The 22,649-nt window shown below is 39.7% G+C and overlaps 1 protein-coding gene across 2 annotated transcripts in view; it reads left to right on the top strand.

Moving 5' to 3' along the window:
- NFATC3 (nuclear factor of activated T cells 3) overlaps positions 1-22,649 on the top strand; it is a 1,346,548-nt gene that overhangs the window by 517,053 nt on the left and 806,846 nt on the right. The gene's annotated exons all lie outside the window — the stretch shown is intronic.

Here is a 22,649-nt window from a genome sequence, read left to right as displayed (position 1 = left end):
AGAGTTTGGGAATTCCCTATATTCTTGCTTATTAGGTCCATGATGATGTGTTCCATAGCTTCACCTTATTCTGCATCAGTTTCCTCCTTCTGTTGTAGAGTTTGTTTATGGCAGGGGACCACTGGATTGGCTTCTTTTTTTGGAGGAGAGCATCTTGGTTCTATTGGGTATGGCGAGATACATGCATTTGTGTGTGTGTTCATACAGGGCATTGGTGTATGATTCAGCAGTCATGCAACTTTTCTCAATTTGCATGGGTACCGTGAAGTTGGCTACCTCTGTTTTTAGGAGCCCAAAGTTAGCTTTGGAGAAGTTTTTCATGGTGTTTACCTTTGTGGATTTCCAAGGTGATTAGCTTGTGGTCGGATCTAACCAGGGAGGAGCAGACTATTGGTGTAGAGCAACAGTCACCCTGGTTAGTAATGACCAGGTCAAGGATGTTGCTGCCTCTAGTGGGGTAAGAACGAGCTAGTCCAGGGCATTGGAATTAATGAACTGCAGGAAACGCTGGGCAAGTGTATTGGTACATGAGTAGTTTTCCCAGTTAATGGATGGGTAGTTGAAGTCGCCTAGTATGAGCTCAGTGTCTCTCCAGTAAGTGTTTTATAACTGTATATGCTTATTTATGTTGAATTGTGTTAGACATCTAATATGATTTATGCTTTATTACTAGAAGTTACTATGGCATGCTAGCATTGAGTTTGTCTGCACCAAGTTGTTTTAGTATAATAGTATGGTCTATTTGCATAGCTGCACCTTGTTAACTAATATTATTCATGTATATATGTTGTGTGAAGACAGCTCATACTGGTGTCTAATTATTTCTATATAATTGTGCTGTTACTGGTGGATAGAATCACATTAGAGACCCAGGACAGAGTGCTGCTCACTCTAGTTTTATCTGTGACTGCATACCTGTCAGCTGAGGTCCCTTCTCACTGATGTGTTTTTCCAATTGGCTAAGTATCTGCATATGCTAGTACTATGGGAGAGTTTGCTGTTACACAACCAGGTACTTACATTTCTTCGGGGTTACAGCAAAGGAGGACCCAGAAGGAGCAGAACCCTTGTTTGTTCAGTGATGCCATCCAAATGTCGAATTTATCAGAATGGATTAACAGGGACAGTATGGGCTTTGCTCATAACGGCAACCGTCAGAATACCCAAGGTACTGTTGACTTTATGTTTAAAAATCTTGAAAAAGAATGTCTCAAGTTAAAAAAGATTCAAATTGAAAACCAATCCTTGAGAGAATGTCTTAGGCGCGAACAAGTGCCTAAACGACTTAGATATTGGCGTTTTCCTAATGGCTTAACTTTCAACAGTGATTTACATAAAGATCTGGTTGTTTTATTCAGTTGCCAGGAATGTGAACTGTTACAATTGCTGGTTAATGACAATGAGAAAAAATGTCTTGTTTTACAAGATGTTGTGAACAAATTAGATGCTAGTATTAAGAATGATGTTAATTTTTCTAACAAGCTCAATGAATACAATACTATTTTTGTAAATATTGACAAGGTTATGGACAAAATTAAAGAAAAGAAGAATAAGAAATTGTTAAGGGATGCTAAAGATTACGAAAGTGGTGTAGCTTATCCCTTAAGTGTAAATGGTCATGTCAACAATGGTACCACTAACTCTAACAACAATAATGATGTTTTTATTGACGAGGGTATGGTTGAATCTGAGTATCAAGGTGACAATCACCCCAGTCCCATCCCTTTAGGCCCACTCCTGAGAAGGTCAGAGAGAATTTGGCAGCAAAACCGCCAGTTCAGGAGGCCTTCGAACATGATATACCAGGGCGAACAACATTCTCATCCCCCACAGTACCAACAAGGGGGTGGGAGAGGGAGGGGGGAGATGGGAGAACTGGCACTGAATACCAGTTTGTCACCTGATAGTATGAATGGCGAAGTGGAAATCATTGAAATTGACCATCATGACTTCAAAATTTACAATTTGAGCAGTACCCTAATTACTAAACAATGGGCCAACCTCTTTCAGAAGGGCCTTAATTTTGTGCCTTTGAGGAAATTTAATTTAGAAAAAATATTGCTTGACTTAATGCTGTTTACCAGGAAATTAAATTTTAATGTGACTCTGGGTGAAGGCAATAAGGTACACAATAATGCTGAAACATGTAGAAAAGCCAGTGTAACACATCCCCCTTTATGTCCTTCAGTTCAGCTGTTTCAAAGTATATGCTCGAATGACATCAGAGACCTTGCTAGGAAAAAATCTTGCACCATACCACATAATCTTACTCAGAAGGAAACCTCCTTACTTAATAGTATATCAAACAACAAAACCGTTCAGGTCATGAAACCGGACGAGGGAGGAGGATTAGTGGTTATGGACCAAGAGAGATACTCTGACAGTATGTTAAGTCACTTATTGGGGGAAGGGTACCAGCAGGTTTCCCGGAATGAACTCAATATTGCATACAGTCATGTTGATATGGTCCTCATGGATTTACTTTTGAACAACCAAATTTCAGAAGTAGAATTCAACTACTGTACGCAAAAGCACCCGAGGATTCCCACTATTTTCGGGATCCCTAAGATCCACAAGAATATCTCGCACCCACCCTTAAGACCAATTGTGGATGCAAAAGGATCTAAGACTCTCCCAATAGCTAAGTTCTTAGACATACAGTTAAAGAACTGTTTAAGTTCTTTTTCACATATCATCAGGGACTCCTGGGATTGTCTCAAAAAATTAAAACAGGAATACTTTGGCAATGACATTATTTTTTCCACTATAGACGTGAAGGATTTATTTAATGTAATACCTCACACGAAAGGAGTGGATATGTTTTATGATTTTTTATGTCAGCATACCAAAACGTGTTTTGGAGAATAGTTTTGTAATCTATGAGGGTCAATTGTTCAAACAGAGTACAGGTGTGGCTATGGGTGCAGCCTGTGCCCCAGTTTTTGCGAACATAGTTCTGACTCAGTCGGAACTTTCCATAGTTTTTCCATCTACTGGGATGTCATGGTGTAAGTTTTATGGACGTTACCTTGATGACATCCTGATTTTATGGAAAGGTAACCACGAACAGTTGGATGGATTTTTTTTGTTCCTCAATTCTAGCACTACATTTCTGGAATTCACTATGGAAACTCATATTGATTCCATCAGTTACATGGACATCAGGATTAGCAAGGATTATACCTCTGCACAATTTTATTCTACCACATATCGAAAACCAACCTATTCGAACTCCCTTCTTCATTATGAGAGCGGGCATCCTGTACATCAGAAACACTCCCTGTTTAAGAGGCAGGGAGTGAGGTTGGCCCACATGACTAGCAGGATCGATGATCTTTATGCAGAAAGGGAATTTTTATTGAATATGTTGCTACAAAGAGGTTATCCTGAGCAATTTGTGTTACCTCTTCTTGATGAAGTGACTAGGAAGAGACTTGAGGGACATTTTTATCCCTTACTAGGGAATGACATCTCCAGATTGTGTGCTCCTTTGGAGAGCAGGGATTCATCCTCTGGTCATTTTCACCATAGTTTTATTTTATCTTACACTCCTCAGTTCCCACTGATTCGGGACATTGTCTACAAGAACTGGTTTATTTTGGCAGGAGACAATGCCATAAGAGAAGAGAGTAGGGGAAGCCCCTGTGGTAGTGTACAGAAAGGACACCAGTGTTAAACATATCTTAGAGAGGAGGAAAGGTGTCAACATGGCTGGAGCATTAGGGAAAATGTCCAAATGCAAGCAGTGTACTCACTGCAAGTATATTTTGGAAGGTGACAGTGTTTTTCTTAACTGATATGGATGGGTGAAATTTCAGTATAAGTACAATTGTAGCAGTAAGAATGTCATATATGCTGGCATTTGTCAGAAGTGTGCCTGTTTTTATATAGGCAAGACCAAAAATACCTTTCGTACATGTATTTACCAGCATTTATATGACATTAGGAAAATGAACCTAAAAAATTCACTGGCCAAGCACGTCAATACCCACCCAGGTCACAATTTTAAATTCACGGTTCTTGAACAGCTGACTATGGATGAGAGAGGAGGTCCTATGGATTACTGGCTTGAATACAAAAAATTGTTATGGCAATTAAGGGTCAACGCCAATATTTTTCCAGGGTTGAATGAAATGGTTTCAATAACCAGCTTTTTGAAGTTAAAAGCTGATTTTTTTATCTAATTTTTTTTATCTAATTGTTGTTTTTTCCCCCTAATTGTTGATTTTTTATTCAATTGTTCACTTTATGATTTTTGTCAAAATACTAAGTTTAAAGTACATGTTGAATCATGTTTTATAGTTAGTTTTTATCTTGCATGTATAATTGTGGCGCAAATAGGGAGTCTGTACCTTTAAATGCCTGTGATGTTTTTTACAAATTGGTTTGGAATGCGTTTGTAATGAGTATTTAAGGAGTGGGGTGGAGGCACTCTGTTTTTTCTGAAGAAGTCAATTGTAATCTGTGACGAAAGTGCTTAAGAATAAATTTTATCCTTGTTTCTTGTAACACCAGCCTGCTTTGTGATTTCTCAAATAGTATGAGAGTGTTAGGTTGGACCCTAATATTCTCCAGGGTGCTTAGGAATGTGGAGTGCGAGTCTTTGGACATGGTTGGGGAGCATACTCTTTGATTTCTTATTCCATTCTTCAAACACTCATTGTCAAATAAGGGTTTATTACCTTTCTCCATTTGCCTGTAAATCAAGTAATCCATACCATCCATTTCTGGAATTCTTGGAATGTTGACTTTCCTTCATTATTCCTTCAAATTATTGTACTGTTACCTACCTTTCTAATTCACCCACAGTGTAATTATCTAATTGCAGAATAGGGCAGTCTCCTCCATTTGCTGTATTCATTTTGTTACACATTTCCATATTGTGCTTTTTCACTGTAGTCATCATTTCATCTCTTTTTTACTTTATCATCCATTTTACTTTTTTTCTTTTCACAGACTTCCATAACAATATTCCTGCCCCCTCCTTTTTCCTTTCAATAGAAACTGAAGTCATTAAATTGCATTTTTCATTGATTTTGCATCTTTTGAACAATTCTCTCTACTTTTTTAATAGTTCCATCAGTCTCCTCCAGTAAATTCTCACACTCCCTCAATTACAACACCCGGCTTCTACTTTGATGTATTTTTTTATACTTTCAATTCCACCATTCTGTCTCGCAGATATAAAATGGCGCCATACTTTCGTGATCTTCTCAACTTTATCTGTTTAGTATTACCACTTTCTGTACATATTCCTACTGAATATTTAATACTAGTTATTTCCTTATTTTTGTATTTTCCCCAAACAACCCTCATAAAGTCTAATGATCTAAAAAAACACATTTACTACTTTTCAGTGCTGTCAGTGTCTGACAAAAATAAAGTAGCCTGTTATACAAGTAAATTGCCTCTCCTGTCCCACTGTTAACTTACTGTAATTTATTACGTCTTTATTCCTTTTTACATCATGCCAAACTTCTCCCTTCTTTTCTTATATTTATTTATTTACTGACATTTGATTGCAGAGAAAGTCCGACTGGGTAGAAGCCCATTTTCAGCAGAGGCTTGGGGAGAAAAGTTTCAAATTCTTACAAAACATTTTAAGAAAAATAATTTTATAATCTTCAAAAATAAGACAAACATTTGTGGTTTAAATAATTATAACAAATTAGACATAATGTAAAAACATCTGTTAAGAATTGATGCAAGTCGTATGACAATCATTTAATATTTAGAGAAATCTGAAACAGTTTGTAGAGAAATTAAAGCTATGTTAGTCTAATACAAACAGGAATTGTAATATGAAGTGAGGAAAAAAACCTTACAACATATTTAGAGAGAAGGTCAGGGAAGAGGATTTGATAGAAGTAAGGAAGTGAGTGAAGAAGGGAGAGTAAGGAGTTATAAGTAATGAAAGGGTACTAGTTCACATTTAGGGATATAGTTTATCCTGGTTTTGAACTAGAACAGAGCCAGATTTTAGCTAGGAAGTCTTTCCAAGTGGTTTTGAAAGATGGGAGGGAGGGTATAGACCTGATGGATACAGGTAAGGTGCTCCAGGCCTTGGCAACCTGGTACAAGTACAGACAACGCCCAGCAGATCTGATAGGTTTCTAGACAGAGCAGAGTTTTTGGTCACTGGACCATAATGTCTGACTGAGAACATAGTTGTGTAGAATGTTTTTCAGTGCTGGACAGGCAGCTGGATGCTGGATAATTTTATAGGTGGTAAAAAGCTGTGTACGTGTTAGTTACCGAGGCAACCAAGTTAGACTTTTTAGTGCTATACAGGGTTCTAAAAAAGGTATTTGCTACAAATTTAGCAACTTTGTTATAGCATTGTTCAAGTTTTAAGTTTTGTGAAATCTGGAGGTTAGTGTAGGGTGGGAGCACCATAAAGAATTGTGGAGAGGAGATAAGTAGTGCCGAATGTAGTTTTTGTTGCATCAGTGAGAACGTTTTTGCATTGTACAACATCCCTAGTTTTTGATGAGTTTTTCTTGAGCAAATTTTGTATATGCAGTTTGAATGTAAGATTGTCATCCACAATTACAATTAGTATGTCATTATCATATCTACAGTGTAACACATTTTAGATATCCTTAAATAACTCTCTTTTAAGTTATACTCCTGTAATTATACAAGACTATAATCCCACGTCTGTAATTATACAAGACTATAATCCCACGTCTGTTTTTCTAACCTTCACATCCAAAATAATTAAACATTTGACTGTTTCTGTTATAGTATCCATAAAATATATATCCCCTTTACCACACATAAAAGCAGTTCCTGAACTTGTATCTGCCCAAGATGTCCATAACTTGAATTGTGGTTTTCGGATGTCAGCTAAGTAACAGGTCTCAAACAAAGATATAAAATTTGCTTGAATTTTCTGACATTAGTTTAAAGCTACCAGTCCTATAACAACAGTATCCATTTTCTTTCTTTAGTTCAGCACTTTGCATGTTTTTTTTTTCTGGAACTCTCTGTCCATTAGTTTCTTCCTATTATTGTATGTTCTGTACCAGCACATGCAGTTTCATGTACATTTCATCTTCCTGATCTTGAAAGACTTCACATTTATTGGTAGTTGGTACAGCACGTTACATCAAACCCCTTTTCCACAATACCTCTTTACCCCTCTGCTTTATCAACATTTCTTTCTTGAGACATTTCATTTGCCTCTTCAGTGTGACTGTGCCGATCCCTGCACTGCATTGTTGCTAGTCACATTTATACTTACTGTTTTTGTATCATTATTTTGAGCACTTGAATGATTTTGGTCACAGTGAAACTGTGTGCCAGTCTTTGTTAAATTTTCTACATTTCAACACTCAAATTCTTGAAATATGATCCCCCAAGCCACATTGTGAGTGCTGTTTTATCACATTTGTTCACTAAATGTGTGTAAGATCCTCAAAATGTCCTTTCTTTTCTTTGTAAGATCCTTAAAATATCCTTTCTTTTCTTGTTTCCAGGATCTTACAGTACTAATATTTCTGTTGAAGTTCATGACTCGTGATACACGTTTCATTTCATTTTAACGACACCAATATTTCTCCATGACTGAGTCCATATTAGTCTTTCATCCTTTATCCTTGTATCACATTCAGGCAGAAAAGTCCAGTGGTTCTTGTTCTTCCATAATATGACCCATAAATTAAAATAGCAACTTAATTTGCAGTTTAATGGGGCCAAAATTTTGTCAGACCAAGGAACGCAGTCTTTCTTTCTTTCTTTGTTGGCAAGAAAAATGTTTTCATCAAATGAGAAAGTTCTAAAGTCAGCTCTTTCTTGAAAAGCCAAAAGAAAAAGACTGAAAACTCAGAGAAGAGTTTATCTCAAAAACCTTTCTTCTTGCTCGGGTGGGGGGGGGGGATGGAGGGCTGCACCTCCCTAACTTATATGTGCCAACTCTGAGATTGCCATTTGTCAGAGAAAATGGAATGTTCTGTGAAATGGCAACTAGGACTTAAGTCCAATCTTTTGGCCATTCAGTTTCTGTATTTCAGGATATCTCGAATGGTTACCTCAATGATTACCTTGCAGCATTGTTCCTTCTAAAGATAAGTAAAGAAAGAGTAGGAGAATTGGGCCGGTCAGTATGTGTACCATTTTAGGTGTTCCTTGAAAAAGCAGTGGGTAGTGTACAAGTAACGATTGTGAGTGTGAGAAAAACAACTGACTCACCTCAGCAGAGGCAGGATTTGCCAATGCAAAAGTAGTAGAGTTAAGTGGTTAATCTAAATTGAGTAAAAATGAAGCTACTGAAAAAACATAACATCAAATCTGTTTTATAGATTTTAATTAATATGTTCCAATGTGCTTGGTAAAACATGTATTTAAAATAAAATTCATGAGTAAATAAACATGAAGTCTTGTTAAGCGCACACCTAATGACATGCAGTATGCGGCTTAAGCAGTCATGTATATGGAAGCAGTAGCTAAAGGAAGGAAACCTCAAACCACTTCCAGGTTACAGCAATCATTTACTGCCTGAAGTCTTCTTTTTTCCTGTAATTGTTGTATATATGCCATGCTGTGGTCTAGTGTTGTGGACGCTGGAAGATTTTCTTTTCGTTTTTACCAGAAATGGCATGCAGTAACTAAATATGAAATATAAACAATGCACAAAATCCAGTAATAAGTGCCATTTAAAATTCATAACTTCTCACTGTAATATACATTATTATTAGTGTTCTATGTATGCATTTGTTGTACAAGAGCCTTCTCATTCTGTAAAATAGAAGATCTCTTTCTGGGCCTTCACTGAAAATGGACTTATGCTCAGTCAGAATTTCTTGGAAAACAAAAGCAATAGATAAATAAATCTTCAAATTCTTTCTGATACTCTTCAGTGACTAACCCAAGATAATCCGTTTGTTGCTTGTTATATTTATATTTTCTTTCTTATATTGTTTTCCTTGAAATTGCTAGCAAACCCCACACTAATGGGTATTATGACTTTTTTGAATGCAACCAGGAATTGTATGAACGATCTTGTTAAATTACAACTACCCAACTGAAAAGCCTTAAAAAATGAAAATATTACCCCAGGGTGTATTTAACTTAACAAAGTCAAAGACATTGGTGTTGATCTCTGTTTATAACAAAGCGACGTCACTGGCAACTTAGGTCATTGTTGCCTTGCATCTTTTTTTATTTAATAAAGTATTATACAAAAAGCCTCTATATATTTCCAAATAAGTATTTCTTAGACAACCACAAATTCATTTGACCAACTAATCTTAAAATTAATGATTTTTTTTTTTTTTTATAATTTTCTGTAGATCAGTCTAATATTGAGGTTTAACTTTAGTAAGAATGTTTGGAATCATTTATATAAAACTACCCTTAATTTTGGGACGCAATCCAATAAAGGAGGATAAGTTCCTTCTGCATCCTCATACATTATTTCAGTGTTGTCCAAAGTAGTATGTTAGTTCATTTGGTTTGTTTTTAATATATCTTGTGGTTATGAGTAATACTATCAATGTTTTAAGTATAACATGTTTTCAAAATTAGTACTCTTAATGAAACATGATGCAAATGCTAGTGGAAACATAATAACTGTCCATTTCTTTAGCGAAAGCATTTCAATGCACATCATTTCTCACGTTTTTTAAAATTATATTTTTTCAACTGCATTTATTAAATTTGAATAAAAGAAATAACATAATACATTGAGCACTTTGATAAAAGAGAAATGAAGAAGTCAATAAACATATATCTAATATAGAATATTAACAAAGCTCACCATTAGTTGATAGCCAGTAAAGGGAAAAAACACAATAAGTAGATACAGATTCCAGCCATAGTTAAGAATTCGTATCATCAGAGTAGGTCAGAAGTGAGGGGGGATCAACTAGGCCTGTGCCCTTGAAAGAGTATAATGTATATCCCAAGTGCTTGCATAGTGTGACCCCCAAACTGTCTATTGCCAGTTAACTCTGGAATTTACAGTATCTTGCCACACTTAACTTACTAGGACTAGCCAAAACCCAGAGGACATCAAGAAGGTCCTTTTCATAACCTACCAAAAAGATGCCAAACAAAGAAAAGTCACGACCCTTTGGAATATCTTTAGTTTTAAAATGATTTTAATATAATTAGAATTGACTTTCTATGATGGTGTTCAATATAATTCTTCAAGATCCACAGCATTTTATTATCAAAAAAATATTAATGCTAATGAATGTGGATTCAAAGTATTCTTAAATATGTTATGATTTTTCTCCATTGACTGTTGTAGATATCTGTGCAGTACAAAATGTCACAAAAATTGAAACCATGGCATATGCTTGGTCTACAAATACCATCATTTTCCCAAGTTCTAATGTGATTATCATATGTTAGTCTGGGATTTAGACAGGTGTTATAAAAAGTTTAGCAATCATTTATCTAACTGTTTTTAAATTTTTTATGTGGAAGAATTGATACAGTTTACGATATATAGAATCTTTGGTAATACCATAATTTTAATTAACACCAGTCTGACATCAAATGCAATATATATATATATATATATATATATATGTGTGTATACATATATATATATATATATATATATATATATATATATATATAGGATCCGTACAGATGCTCGACTGCATCTTTCACCGAATCCCAAATTGGTGAGCATACTTGCGTAAAGTGCGTAAGTATGCTTGTTGTTTTGGTCATACTACAGTGCGGTAAGGGAAAATTCCCTTTTCCTCACTGTAGTGCGACCTCGGAGTGAGAATATTAAAGTAGGGGGGTGGGGGGCTCAGCCCCCCCCCCACATCGGGAGTGCAGGGGGGATTGTCCCCCTGCATTCAAGTAGATTGTGTTTTTTTTTTTTAACATACTTTAACAAAAGCACTTTCGTTAGTGTGTTTGGTGGTAATGGATTCGGGCTTTTGATTTTTGATTTTTTGATCAAAATTCCTAGAGCCATATATATATATATATATATATATATATATATATATATATATATATATATATATATATATATATATATATATAAATATGTGTGTGTATGTGTGTGTGTGTGTATGTGTATATATATATATATATATATATATATATATATATATACACACACACACACACACGTGTGTGTGCGTCATTTTTAAATAACTAGTCTGATTGTATGCAATAGTTTCTTATAACTGAACAATGGAATCTAAATGCTTAGTAGTAATTATTCATAAGTATTGAAGGGTCTGGTCTGTATTTAGCTTATTCTTATGATTGCAAGTTTAATCAATAGATTGCTTAATTAGCAAAGTGACTGTTTTAAGATTTTTAATTTTTCAAATTAACCAAATGAAATATACTGTACTGAGCTGTACAAGTCCCATATAGTTATTAATATGTAATCTGCAAACAATTGTGTTTTGATTGGTATTCCCCCAATTATATCAAATTCTTTTTATTCTTAGATTAGTCTAATTTGATTCATAGAAGGTTCAGTTGCTAGATTTAAAACTAATGGAGAAAGAGAACAATCTTTTTTCCTTTAGTTAAATTACTCGGTTGAGACAGAAATGAACCAAAGTGCATAATGTTAAGAATTTCTGTAAGCTTTTCAGAAATGCTATAGTGTTCTAAAACCCAAATGAAATAGTTCCAGTTTAACAAATCAAATGCCTTTTCATCATCTTTAGAAAGTATAGCTAGTTTAGTTTTTAACATTTTCATAGTCCATCAAAGTTATAAGCCTTTTAATATTGTCTTGCATGTGTCTGTTGACAATAAAACCAGTTTTACCTTTGAATAATTTTATCGAATAGTTGTTTCCAGTCTTTTTGCTAAAGTGGAAATGCTTTGTAATCAGTATTCAGTAGTTATATAGGTTTATATGATTAATACATTTTTTGATTGTTGTTTTATTTTTGTATTGGAGTGATTAACGAATAACTCCCAGACTATGTTGTTTGGCTAGAAGCGTGTATCATATTAAAAACATCACCACTAGATTTTCTCCTGGCATACAGTGAGTTGTTAATAAAGTTATTAAACCCCATAGCCAGTGTTGCCACTTTTTTTGTGATGAACCTGTGACTCTCTTCCCTCCCTGCCAATCATCATGCTTATCGGTGCATCACTGATTAGTACTTGTTTAATGCTGTGCTTTGTTTTACTGTGTTTTGGTAAGATGTTTATAATTCTGAATAATGTTTAGAGCTCAGTAATTAATATCTGTGTTGCCTACATCAATGATTGTACCTCTTCTTAAACATGGACCAGTTGACAAAGGTATCCCCTTTTTTCATTGGTTCTGGGAAATATGGAGTCTAGCCAGTCAGTGAGCTGCATAAAAAACAGGGCCATGCATGAACTTGTATGTGAGATGGATACTTTGAGTCAATGCTGCTTTTACCTTGGGTATAAAAAAATGTTAGTTTAACATTAACCTTTTATATTATTCTGTGATTACTTCTGAGGTTGATACTGATGGGTTGCACATTTTGTTAGACTCTGCAAGGGACATACCTCATTTTTTTTTTATGTAGTAATGGATGTTGCAAGATCACATGACAGTTGTTACATCTGCAACTGGAAAGTGTATCAGGTAATGTTAAGACCTTAGAGATGATTGTGAAATTGCTGTTATAACTTCTGCATCAGGCTGTGTCTGATCCCCAACTAATTAAACTCCCAGCATCAAATCCTGAAATACAGCTCAAACAGGTTAAAGGATTTATTGGTACTTTAACAGCAAGAGTTAACTGCATACAAGACCGACAGTACTGGTGACCATTTATCTAGTGTACAGGATCCACAGACTTCTCACAGCTTTTAAAAAATAAACTCAGTGACACACGAAAATAGGGCTAGAAGGTCAACATGACTAATTGCTATATTAGCAAAAGTAGAATGTGAAGTTTCCAGGCAGTGGATAACCCACAGATAGCACACATGCTGTATTGCATACCTGATCAGAAATGGCAGTTTTCTGAAACATTCTATTTTCAGATGTTTAAGCTGTGATAATTGCAAGAGGCTGTTAAGAAGAGAAATAGAAATATGTATTTCCAGTTTGATGACCGTGGAAGTCCACTGGGCTAAGCAGAGCCCATTTTCAGTTTAGGCCCTGGGGGAAAAAAGCTTGAAAAGCAGTTAACAGAATATGACATGTAAAGTATGGAATATACCGTATACAAAAGCTTAAATGTACAATTTAAAATACAAATGCAAAATCAGGGAGTATTGGTTTGAAAGAGACAGTGTAATTTAGGTGGGAAGGGAGCAGGAACAGTCCCAGTCTGAGGTAAGGTAAGAATGGAGGAGATATTCAAAATTAGAATGGTTGTGAGTACAGCAGAGGGAGGGGGCAGAGAATTCCATAGTTTAGCTAAGGAATGCGATATAAGTAATTGGCCAGGAGGGCAAAGGGGTTTATAGATTTTAAGGAAGCTTTGTTTTTCAGATCTAAGAGTATGACTTGGGAGGTAAGTTGTTAAGATAGATGAAATAGAGGGGCAGATGGAGGGTTGGAATATGAGTTTCTGAGCAGTGGTGAGTTGTATGAATTTCAGGTAATTAGGAAGCTCAAGCCAGTTTAGGGAGTTGAGGGAATGTCAGTGATGGGTGCAGTATTTGGACCCTGTAGCAAATTTACAGACTTTGTTATAGCAGGCTTGCAGTTTGTTTTTTTAGGCTAAGTTGAAGATGAGTAAGTAGAGGGGCACCATACATAAGAGAGGGGTGCAGGTAGGAGGAGACTGCAGTATATCTAGTAGAAGTGGTTAGATAGCAATTTTGTTTATACAGCAGACCTAGTTTTTGGTGGGGTTTTTTTATATTATTTTGGATGTGGATATCAAATTTTAAATGTTCATCAATGATGACTCTGAGTAGTTTGGTGTGAGGTACAATATTGATTAGTGTTGTTGCGGCTTTTTATTTTAAAGGAGCTTTTGTTTATGGTGAAATTTCTCGAAGGAGAGAATATCATGATTTTTGTTTTGCTACCATTGAGAGCGAGATGGTTGTTTAGCATCCAAGTTTCAGTGTTGGAGAAGGTTGTTTAGGTTTTTTGAAGGAGTTCGGAGGCAGAGTTTGCTGAACAAGATGACTGTGGAATGATCAGGACACTGTATCAGTGTAGCATTATCTATGGATTTGTGAAAGTTGTTAATGAAAATATTTTAAAGTAAGGGGCCGAGAATAGAGCCTTGGGGGATGCCGGAGGGATTGTTGAGAAAGGATAAAGTGGAAATTTTCCATTTAACAGCTTGTTGAGTATTAGGTAGATAGCTTGTAAACCAGGCTATGGCGGAAGGAGAGAAATTGAGGGAAGAAAGTTGAAATAAAAGTAGAGGATGTGAGACAGTGACAAAGGCTTTGGAGAGATCTAAGTAAAGGGTGGGTACACTTTTCCCAGAGTCATGAGCATGATTAATGGTGTCAAGGAAGGACAGAAGAGCAGTGGTAGTGCTGTGGCCAGGCCTGAAACCATGTTGTGTTGGGGTAAGAAGATGATTCTGTGTTAGGTATGGCAAGAGTTGGTGATGAATGCACTTTTCAAAGATTTTAGAAAGAGGTGCGAGAATAGCTATAGGAGAGAAGTTAGTAGTGTCTGTGTTATTGCCGACTTTGTGGAGAGGGGTGACAGCAGCTGTCTTCCAGAGTGAGGGGACACAGGCTTCTTGGACGGACCTGTTGATAAGAATGGAAATGGGGAGGGCAATGCTGTCAGCAGCCATCTTAAGGAAGGGGGAGGCAGATTATCAGGAGGGTAGGGGCAAGGCTTTAGTTTAAGGAGGAGTTTTTATACTGCTGGTGGGGATAGGCATACAACTGAAAGGGGGAGTGTTAAGAGGGAAGAGCAGTGGCTGGGGGACTATGAGAGGGAGAGAAGATGGGAAAGTTTGTGGTTAGTTTGGCTATGCAGTCAACAAAAAAGGTGTTGAAATTAGATGCAGTTTCATGGTCTGGGGAGTTTGGGTTATGGCATGGATTGTCTTTTCTACCAGGATTTAGAAGGGAGGAAATGCAATTCCAGAACTTTTTGGGGTTAGAGTTATGTTCTGATTGGAGTTTGGAGTAATAAGTCATGTGGTCTATAGTTATTAGTTTCTTCACTGAATTGCAGAGTTGTTTAAATTCGATTAGAGAGTTTAACTTATTATCTGAAGTAGTTAACTTCATTTTATCATCAACCTGTGGGTTTCAGATCCGATACGGATCCGAGCCGGCAGCTTCCCAAGCCAAAGATCCGAGCTCCAAGCTCCACCCCTTACCCATACTACACTGCAACCTCCTTCCAATCCCCAGATCTCATTTGCTGTGGCTTCGCCAAGACATGATCTCTGAGCTCCAGGCAGGTAGAGTGGGATTTTTGATCAAACTCTAGCTGTGCGCTTTGTAATAGTGTGTGAGCGAGTAGTTAGTTTTTTCTTTTCCCTTGTTCCCCCTCGGGTTTACCGTAAAAAAAAAAAAAAAAAAAAAAAAAAAAAAATTTAAAGTTGTAAACTTTTTCCCCTAGTGTACGCCTCCCCTTCCCACCCTTGGCTTGTGTGTGTGCATGTGCGTTTGGCTAGTTAGCCAAGATTAGTGTAGGGTGGCTATGTCAGAGTCTCAAAAGCCGATCTTTTCTAAATGCGCAATGTGTGGCCATAAGCTGTCGCTGGCCGATGGTCACACTCTGTGCGTAGTGTGTTTTAGGGGTTCCCACCTTACTTCGGGCTGCAAGATCTGTGCAGCCTTCAACCCTTGGGCCCTGCGGGATCACAGGGCCAAGTTGATTCTGGCTGGTCTTCTTCCAGCGGAACCAGCAGCTTCTTCTGCTTCCACTTCTTCAGCTACGGCTGTAGCTGTACAAGTTTCTGGCCCTCCTCCCCTGTCCGGGACTTCCACTCCCACTTCAAAACAGGGCGATAGAGAGGCCAGGAAGGAGAAGCACAAAGAGAGAGATAGAGAAAGAGAAAAAGAAAGAGACAGACAAGGAGAGGGGTCGCAAGAGACAGGCGGACTTGGATCCGTTGCCCCCCCCCCGCTAAAGTGGTCTCTACACCTGAAAAAGTTACTAGGCCGTCTTCCCCTCGGCTCCGTTCCAAAAGATTCTCCCCGGAGCCGGAGGAAGAGGCTCGGCCCGCTTTGAGGTCGTCCTCACATCGGCCCTCCTGGCTGGTGTCGTTGGCATTTTCCAGATCCATGAGGAGCCTCTCTGAAGCTGATATGGACCGGATGATGAGAAGGTTCTTGCAGACTCAATTGCAGATGGGAGTGTTGCTGGCTACCCCTCCTGCCAGAGCGGGGAGTTTAGCTCCGATGTTCACCCCAATAGCTCCTTTTCCAATCCATCCCCGTGTTTCAGAGTCCCTGGATCCGAGGAGCCCTGGAGTCAGGAGGTCAGCGCCGATGGTTCCTCCAGCCTCGATGCTGGCCATGCCCTCGAGTTTGTCAGATCCTATGTCGGATCTGAGCTCTCAGAGCTGAGATCTGAGTGTCAGATCTGAGGTGATGAGTGTGTTGTCAGCTCATTTGTGGTCTGGGCATACCATCTTTCTGGGTCCGGCTATTCCAGGCTCGGCTCTGATCCCCTTGTCGGATCCGAGGGGCATGGCTACTCGTTCCACCAGTTTCAGGGAAGCTGGTTTCCCTTTGACCTTTGACGTTGCGGAGAGGGTACTCTCAATAGGATCGAGACCCCTCACTCTTTCCTCGGGAGTCCACCCCTGCTCCCTCATAGTTGAGTATGTTTTCTGTCATCCAGTCCTCCCAGGGACAGCCTATGTCTGATATGCCCCAGACAGTTCCCCTCAAGGAATACGAACCTGTTTGTGAGCCCTCCCTGGAGAGTCCCCCCGAGGAGGTCCCTCACAAATGCCAGTGCAAGAGGAGGCACATGGACTTCCCCGAGTCCCTCACTGAGAATACCGACTTGGAGGAAGGGGAAGGCTCCCCCAGATCACCCCCCCAAAGATGTCTCCTTCGGAGACTTAATGGAAATTCTCCACCAGAGGGAAGGCTGGTCTGCCCAAAAGCCTTCCTTGGACAAGTTGGTATTTCTGGAGGCGTTCACAGGCCCATCTACCTCTTGGGTGTCCCTCCCCAGCTGATCCTGTGGTGGACCTCATTACCACCAGAGCTTGGAAGGAACTGGACACTGTAGAGCCAATACCAAAATGGCCAGATAAATTGTTGAGTCCTCCTACTGACAAGCCTGCCTGGAGTAAGGGTTCCCCAGTTGATGCCATGGTGTTGGCGGCAGCCACCAAAAAGGAACTGGCCCAGGTCCATCCTCCGGACAAGGAGTCTAGGGTGATGGATCATCTTGGAAAGTGGACATATGCTTCAGCTACCTTTGCCATAAGGGAGCTGAACTGTATGGCCCACATGATTAGACTTCAGTGCGACCTCGTGAAAGAGTATGCAGAGTCTCCCCCGGAGTCCATTTTGACCGAGGATAAACAGTTATTCTTGGCTCGTATGGCCACTCTTAAGTCAGTTACAAATACGTCCATGTGTTTACTCTATTATTCCACCATGGAAGCCGCTAGGGTGGCTGGGTCTGGTATTGCTTTGAGGCATCATGCCTGGCTCTGGCTTTGCGATTTTTTGGAACCTTTCAAGGCATCCTTCGCGAATGCCCCTTTTGATGGTTCGACCCTGTTTGGGAAGACCGTCCGAGACACACTAGTCTGAAGTGAGAAGGACAGGAAGATGCTGTCAGCTGTCGGGATCCACTTTTCCAACCCTCAAAGGTCCTTCTCCAGGAACCAGCGAGGGTAGAAGAAGTTGTGGTTCCAGAAGTCTCAGCATTCCCAGAACGCTCCGGATTTCTTTTCCCCTAGAGGCAGAAGTGACAAGGTGGACGCTGGCCCAGAGGCAGAGGGGGACTGAAGAATTTTGGGTTACGGGAACCATTTTTGTATCGATCTGAGTAGCTGCCCTGAGGGGTTGCCTGACTGATCCACTCTGGAGGCAGTCAAAGCACCTAGCTCAATGGGAGTCCATAACATCAGACCGTTGGGTGCTACGAATAATATCCAGAGGTTATTCCATTCCCTTCATAAACAGTCCCTTAACCACAAGTCACCTCCCGGATGTCCCACCTGCTCAAAGGGAGGCAGCAGCTTTGGAAATAGAAAAGCTGCTAGGCAAAAGAGCAATCCAGCTGGTTCCCCCAGACCAGTCTGGATCAGGCATCTATTCCAGGTTCTTTTTGGTGCCAAAAAAGACGGGGGACTTGAGGCCGATTCTCAACCTATCCACGATAAACCTGTCCATTGCCAAGGAGAAGATCCAGATGGTCACATTACAATCCATCCTGCCGTTCTTACAGGAAGAAGACTGGATGTGCTCAGTAGACCTCAAGGATGTGTACTACCATATCCTGATGGACAGGCGATCCAGGAGGTTCCTCCGCTTTCAGCTAGGAGCCAGTCACTACCAGTTCAGGGCCCTACCCTTTGGTCTCACCAGAGCCCCCAGGGTGTTTACCAAGATCATGGCAGTTGTAGCGGCCCACCTGAGGCTTCAGGGCATTCAGGTCTTCCCATACCTGGACGACTGCCTCCTCACCGCCCTCACCAGGCATCAACTTGTGCTAGTCAGAAATTCCTTTCTTCAGTTGTCAAATGTACTGGGCATTACAATAAACCTTACAAAGTCTTCTCTTCAGCCTGTTCAGATTCTGGACATCATAGGGGCAAGAATAGATTCTCTTCAGGCCAGGATATTTTTGACCCCAGACAGACTTCGGAACCTGACCCTTCATGTCTTGGCGCTTCTTCAGGCTCCTTCACCCCCAGCAGACTTAGTCCTGAGAGCCTTAGGGTCCATGGCAGCAGCTTTAAATCTGGTTCCTTGTGCATGTCTGCATATGAGAGTGTTGCAGTGGATGTTACAAGTGCAGTGGTCTCTGTTATACCAGCCCCTAGACTTCCCAATTCCTCTAAGCAAGGTATCCAAAGCTTCTCTCATGTGGTGGCTTCAATCCCAGGGTCTGCGAGAAGGACGCCCCTTTGTTACGCCTCCACCCCAAGCCATGGTGACCACAGATACCTCCCATCTAGGGTGGGGGGGCATTGCTCGGGCAGGACTGTTCAAGGCACGTGGACCTCAAACGAGACCGTTCTGCATATCAGTTTTCTTGAGATGAGAGCAGTCCTTTTAGCGTTGCAGGCCCTTCATGCTTCTCTTCCTCTGGGAACTATTGCGATTCAGTCAGACAATTTGTCAGTGGTATGGTATATCAACAAACGGGGGGACCAGGTCCTACCCACTTTGTCGAGAGGCAATGAGAGTGTGGGAATGGGCGATCTCCACCAACCATTTTCTGATAGCAGTGCACATCCCGGGTCGGTCCAACAATTTGGCGGACAAACTGAGCAGGACTATCCTTTTGCCTTAAGAGTGGTCTCTGAACCCTTATGTAGCAGAACAGATCTTCCTCAAGTGGGGTCAGCCTTGCTGCAATCTCTTTGCATTGCCGTCCAATGCAAAGTGCAGCGAGTTTTCGCTCTGATTCCCTCGTGGGGGTAGACCACCAGAGATGCTCTTGTCCATGCTTGGCCACCTGGTCTTCTTTATGCATACCCCCCACTTCCTCTCATGACAAAATTCTTACAGAAAGCTTGGTGGTTGGGGAGCAGGATTGTCCTCATAGCCCCATTCTGGCCTTATCAGATTTGGTTTCCCTGCCTACGGTCTCATCTAGTAGCTTCACCCTGGATATTGGATCCCATTCCGGATCTCATTCGTCATCCCTCGGGAATTCCTTCACCGAATCTGGACAGCCTCAAGCTTACAGCTTGGTTGCTCCAGTTCCATTAATTGCCAGGACTCCCCGTCTCTCTTCCCCCGTTAAGTCCATTCTGGTAGCAGCACACAAGTCCTCTACCAGGAAGGTGTACCATAGTAAATGGAAGAGTCTTTCCATTTGGGCTTCTCAGATAAATTTGGATCCCTTTACCATTCCTGTTCCAGCGGTGTTAGATTTTTTGTCTCAAATTTTCCAGCAGGTGGCCAGCTCTTCCACAGTGAAAGTCCAGCTGACGTCTATATCCCATTTCCATGTAAGAAAAAATTCAGGTTCTCTAGCTGCTGCCAGAATTTGTAAGACCTTTATCAAAGGTACTTTTTTACTGAGACCTCCTATTAAGCATCCTTCTCCTCCATGGGATTTGACCTTGGTTCTTCAGGCCTTGGTTGCGCCTCCATTCGAACCCGCAGCATCAGTTGATTTGAAATTCTTGTTGTGGAAGACAGCTTTCCTGGTGGCTGTCACTTCAGCCAGAAGAGTGTTGGAGCTTCAAGCCTTGTGTATGAAACCCCCGTACTTAGTTTTTCATAAGGATAGGGTGTCTCTCAGGACTAACCCTTCTTTCCTTTCTAAAGTTGCTTCGGAGTCAAACATTAATCAGTCTATTAATCTCCCAGTATTCTTCACTAACGTTCAGAATAAAGGGGAATATAAACTTCATTTGCTGGACGTTCACAGACAGTTACACTTTTACTTACATAGGTCTAAACCCTTCCGTAAGTCTGATCAGCTTTTTGTTTCCTTTGTTAAACCCTTTTTGGGGAAACCAGTTTCAAACGTGACTTTTGCTAGATGCTTCATCAGATGTAGTTTAACATATGGTTTAAACGAAAGTGCCAACCTGATTTTTTATTTTCAGCAAATAAAGGATTTTATGTGACAATTCAACCTTCTAGGTTTGTTCCTTAACCTAGCTTGCTGCCGGTGGAGTCTGTGAACTGCTTTTGTTTTGTTTCTGAGTTTACAGTGTTTTCTGCAGTCAAATTCTCATTTCCGAGCAAATGTAAACCCAAGTCTGTAGCTGTTCTTCCTGTTTTGCCTGCTCTAGAGAATGTCTTTCTCAGTGTTTGTTTGCCGGAAACCAACCTCCTATCCATAGGAAGTCTGTCAGGGTATACAGAGCACCTCAGACTCATAAATCTCATGTTTTTAACCTTAAAGTAGACCCTGGAATGATTTCCTAATCTAAAACTGCTTCTTCTAAACAATTTGTTTCTGCTAATCTGATTCCCCTATGATAGGATGGGAAGGCTTTTGACAAATTTTGGAAGAAAGTGTCTTCTGCTGCTACGTTAGCCTTCGTAAATTTAAATTGTCAAGCTCATATGTTAACGTTTTTACTTTAGTCTTCTGAGGACATGCAAAAGCTGGTGCTTAAGCTTATTCAATTTGTTTTTAGTATCGGTTGCTCTTGTAATTAAACTTGTTTTGCTGTGTTCTTGTAATGGTTCTGATGCTACTTCCAGAGTTGCTGTTTCTGGGTCAGCCATGAAAGGATTTGCTTGGCTTCATTTTCAAAATCCTTCTGGAGATGTTAAAACTGAAATGTTAAATTGTCCCTTGAACAAAGAAGCTCTGTTTGGTTCTTCTGCCCTGAGGTGCTTAAGGAGAGTGATGATTGGGAGGGGGGGGGCTTAGTTAGAGAGGCAATTCAAATCTTTTAACCTTCATTTTTTTAAGGCAGATAAAAAAGTCCCTTTGTCCTTAGCACCCTTTTTCAAAAATCAATTCAACAGCAAGATGTCTCCAAACAACATTTTAAAAAGCAATGGCTTGGAGGCTCCAAAAAGAAAGGGGACAGTCTTTCTAATTCAAGGACAGTTTCAGAGTGATTGTTGGCTTCTTCAGGCTACCCTCTTTCCTCTTCCTATCTTGGCACACACTGCTTCTTCCTTTGTGCCACCAGGCTATTTCAGACAAATGGGTTCTACTAGTAATGCAGCACAACTGCACTTGGTAATGGAAATACATCCTTTCTTTCCATGAAATTTCTGCTTGCTCAGGAAAACTAGGTTTCCCATTTTCCCCTAATTCTGTATCAAATGTTCTTGGAGGAAGTAGTAAAAACAGTGCCCAACTGCCATACCGGCAAAGGGTTTTATTTAATGACTTTTTGTACCGAGGAGAGCAAAATCTTGGAGGCCTGTGCTAGAGCTCTCCATTCTAAATATTGTTGACAAGGTTCCATAGTTCAAAATGTTATCTCTTCAGTCCCTTTTGCCTCTTACTCCTTTAATTAGACTTAAAGATGCCTGACATCACATTCCCATTGGCAAACAGTTCAGACATTTAAGTTTTTTTTTCCATGTGACTTACATTATCAGTTTTTGGTCTTACAGTTTGGACTTTCTTCTGCCCAAAAGGTATTAACAAAATGTCTGGCTCTAGTAAATGCTTATTACCGACTTTGAGGCATTCATATCATTCCAGACTCTTTTTTTTTTTAGTTGTCAAGAGTCTTTTGCAAGTATTCGGAGTCATGTACTCAGTCTGTTTTTTCCAAGTAAACTTCCATGACGTGGAATGAGAGAAGAGTTTTGTAATAGTTTTCCTGGGAAGACTGGTAGATTCTGCCCTGGAAAGAGCTTTTCTTTCTCCAGACAAATGTAAACAAATTTTAAAAGTTCTTCTTAAATTTTTCCAATGCAAGTAATACTTCTGCTAAGGAATTTCTCAGGATTCTGTGATACATGGCATCTATGATTCTCAGGTTCTCTTATACAGACTTTACATTAGAAAATTCAGTGGTACCTCAGGTCAGTCTTAAACTCAGCAACTTCACCCTTTATTGTTTTAGATCCCTGTTTTGGGGTTTGTAAGAAATGACATTCCAGGGTGGGTAGGCCAGATCTGTCACAATCTAGGTCTTCCATTCTCCCTT

The sequence above is a fragment of the Protopterus annectens genome, chromosome 8.part1 (assembly GCF_019279795.1).
Source record: "Protopterus annectens isolate FY-2018-M chromosome 8.part1, PAN1.0, whole genome shotgun sequence".
In the NCBI taxonomy this organism is placed as follows: Eukaryota; Metazoa; Chordata; order Ceratodontiformes; family Protopteridae; genus Protopterus; species Protopterus annectens.
Note: the sequence above shows the minus strand (reverse complement) of the source record. Positions and strands in the feature narration are given on the sequence as shown.